General features: G+C 43.2%; 1 long non-coding RNA gene across 1 annotated transcript; it reads right to left on the minus strand.

Moving 5' to 3' along the window:
• Positions 1 to 1,699: 1,699 nt before the first annotated feature.
• LOC124655082 lies at positions 1,700 to 3,599 on the minus strand. The gene is made up of 2 exons (XR_006988563.1): positions 2,705 to 3,599; positions 1,700 to 2,109 (listed from the first exon to the last, which is right to left on the minus strand). It is a non-coding gene; the product is annotated as an uncharacterized LOC124655082 (long non-coding RNA).
• Between the last annotated feature and the right edge of the window lie 213 nt (positions 3,600 to 3,812).

The raw sequence follows: 3,812 nt of genomic DNA on the forward strand, positions 1-3,812 counted from the left end.
CCGCTCCGGCAGGTGCCGGAACGGAGATCCCGTCCCCGCATCTTGGCTTCGCGATGGCGGCGGCTCGGAAGGTTTCGTGGGTTTCGTCAATCGTGATAGGGTTTTCTCGATCCAGGGGCTTCTTATAGGCGAAGAGGCGGCGCAGAAGGTCGAAGGGGGCCCACACCCTAGGGGGCGCGCCCCCCTTGGCCGCGCCGGGTGTGGTGTGGGGCCCCTGTGGCTCCCTCCGGTCCTTCCCGGGTGTTCTGGATGCTTCCGATGAAAATAGGAACTTGGGCGTTGATTTCGTCCGATTCCGAGAATATTTCGTTACTAGGATTTCTGAAACCAAAAACAGCAGTAAAACGAGAACCGGCACTTCGGCATCTTGTTAATAGGTTAGTTCCGTAAAATGCACGAATATGACATAAAGTGTGCATAAAACATGTAGATAACATCAATAATGTGGCATGGAACACAAGAAATTATCGATACGTTGGAGACGTATCACTTCCTCGCGGTGCTGGTCCTTACAAAGTGCTTGCCAAGATCAATGATAATGCATACTCGATAGATCTTCCACTTGATGAGTTTGGTGTCAGTAATTCTTTCAATGTTGCTGATTTGACACCATATGACGGAGAAGACCTTGGAGCGTCGAGGTCGACGCCTTTTGAAGGGAGGAGATGATGAGGACATCCCTACCACACCACCACCTCCGTCATTACCAAATGAAGATGAACCTGCTGTGAAGCTCAAGTCCAATGAAGTTCGGATTGGACCTATTACAAGAGCTCGTGCGAAGCTACTTAAACAACAGGTGAACTTGTTCCTAAACGATACTGGACAAGGAAGATGGACGTGAAGATGGACGTGGAGCTGGACAAGGAGATATCTCATGGACGCGCGAGGGAGGAGCGGGAGGCATGCGCGAGAGGAGAAGACGAAGTCCAGGCCGGCCCAGCACCCGGTCAGACCGGCCGCCACGCCGGCGCGCCCGGTCCCTGCCCTGGTCCAACCGGGCGGCAGGCCAGATCCACCCCGGCGCCAACCGGGCGCCACGCTGATGCCAACCGGGAGCGTTACTGCGCGACAATTTCTGCGCCCGGTTGCAACCCGGTCCCTGGCCCAGTTTGAACCGGTCAGCTCGGTCCCAGGCTAGGTCGACCGGCCCCCAGACCGGCCGTGTCCGAGTCTGTCTCGACCAGATCTATTCTGGGTCGGTTATTTTTGTATCTTTTCGACCAGAAGTCGTCCCGGACGCCTATATAAGTGCCCAGGACGCCCCCTAGCTGCTTAAGACCATGTTTAAGATAAACTCTAGTTCTTAGTTGTTTGCTCTTCAAAACTATTGAATTCCCTACACCATATTGCTTGATATTGTGTAGATCTGAACGTCTTATGTAATCTGTTGTTCCATTGGGAATTAGAAGGTTGCAACTTACTGCTTCGTGGTCGGCGGCTACGTGCGCAAGTGTGTGGAGTTGCGAATATCTTGCAGGGTTGAGAGCTGTTGCATTGGCGACAGGGACCAATCGAGAGATCTCGTTGCGTCATACAAGTTATCATCCACTTCATCAAGTTACCTCCGCTGCAATCACCCCGTGATCATCATCACCACCGTTGCTTACTGAGAAGATCGGGCCACTCCTTATCACAAAGGCTCGCAATCCAACTTTTATTCTTAAACTAACTTGGTCATTTTTTGCTTTTTGAGAAATGCATATTGATGTGAGCTCTATTGATAACCGCTCTCTAAGAGAAGACGCTTGCAAGTTGATAAATCTTAATCCTAGATATAAAGTATTATATGTTGTACTTTGGGAGAGAAAAATATTTAAGCAACATTTAACATGCCCTCTAAGAGTAACATAGACAAAATATATCTAGTCTCAATGTTCTTCAATGTCCATCAATGAATCAAACTTGGTTTGTGCTTTTGATTACCAAAGAACCTTCGCGCAGAAGAAAAAGTAGTGAACTATTTATAACTTAGGAACTTTGATGTGAGGACAAAAATTCAGAGCTGTACCTTTATGTTTCTGCAAACTTGTTAATGCGACAAAATAATTGATCAGAAACTGCTACGTGTAATCGGTGAAACTTTATTTCGTGTAGAACTGTCACTTCCTAACATACAGGCAGCATAACAGCCTTTGACGATCACCAAGTGTATAAAAAAATATAAATCTTCTCCGGAGTTGTCTTAGACTGCTTATAGTGGAAGTAACCTCCGATTCAAGGAATAAGGCGTGTTTTACGTGTTTTTTGTTTGACTAAGAATCACTTCAAATATATAAATATTATTAGTATGAAATTAACATCATTAGAAAGTGCTTTTCAATACGAATCCAACGATACTAATTACATATAATATAAACAAGATATTGTTGCTCAATTTTTATGGTCAAAGTTCGCCTTGGAATACGCGTGCGCCTTATTCCTTGGGACGGAGGTAGTAGATAGTAACATCACACATTTCAAGGTGTTTTGGTGACATGGCATAGCAATAAATGAAGAAAGAGAGGGAGATGGTAACTAGCTATGTTACCATAACATCACACACCCCAAGATAAAATGAGTCTACAAACTAATAAATGAGACTTTGCATGATACCATCTCTAAGTTACTTTCCACTATAAAGGTAGTAACATGGACTAGTAACTTATACATGACACCACCTTATGGTACTCCCCACTATGAGCAGCCTTAACAAATAACTAACCTGCTGTAGCAGCATGAAGAGTCAATGCATTTTATTACTCTTCCCATCTCTCACACTTGACGATCAGATTGTGCTACTTGATGAACGGACTGCGGCATAAATCTCTCCTCAGAATCTACCATCCATATTTAATACAACATAACAGAACTTTGTTTGGAAAGGAAAATTCATATAGCGCCTAGTGAAAAAAACAGTAAACTTAAGAATAAAGCATCATCTATCAACTTCTACAGGAACCATGACATAATTAATAGCTGTGAGAAGGATACAGTGGAATAGCAATCCAGTAGTAGAGAAAGTAATTAAGCTGACACAACCAATTAGTACGTCTTAATTACCTAATGTTGAGGCCATGCCGATTGCGTAATCAATGAACTAAATTCAGGGAAAACAACTTGGAGGAACCATACCGGCTGAATCCCTTGATACTACAAAAAAAGGTATTGGTGATGCTAGACAAAGCCTATTATATATTAGATAATATCAAAAGATATCAAAGCATGTAAGATATATTTTTAATCCAGCTATTATGTGTACTCAAATTTTAATCAGAGCATAAAACTGGCAATTTTAACAAATTAAAATGAAACCGAAAACCTAAAAAAAAAGCAGATCAGAGAAGACTAACCAATCGAATTGCTCTAATTCCTGTATTTTCTGGTTCTGTAAGATTTTTTTTCATCCAGCTATTATGTGTAATCAAATTTTAATCAAAGCATAAAACTGGAAATTTTAACAAATTTAAATGAAACTGAAAGCCTTAAAAAGAAGCCAGACCAGAGAAGACTAACCGATCGAATTGCTCTAATTCCCGTATTTTCTGGTTCCCTGCTGAGTGATGAAAAAATCCCATTGGCATCAGAAAATCATGGAAGTTACAACAGCAAGAGGAGGTGGCTCGTACGCACCATCCCAGAAAAAGGAAAGGATACAAATCTGCAGCCAATCAATTGTGAGAAACCACGTTGTTCAATCTAAAAGAATTGACACTGAACAATAGTACATAGGATGACGTGAGAAAGCTCGGGGCGGCTCTCGAATCTGGACATGGAGCAAGGAGGTGTGGAGGGGAAGTAGATGTCTCGGAGAAGACTTCGTCCGGAGCTAG

This window comes from Lolium rigidum, chromosome 5, assembly GCF_022539505.1.
Source record: "Lolium rigidum isolate FL_2022 chromosome 5, APGP_CSIRO_Lrig_0.1, whole genome shotgun sequence".
NCBI lineage: Eukaryota > Viridiplantae > Streptophyta > Magnoliopsida > Poales > Poaceae > Lolium > Lolium rigidum.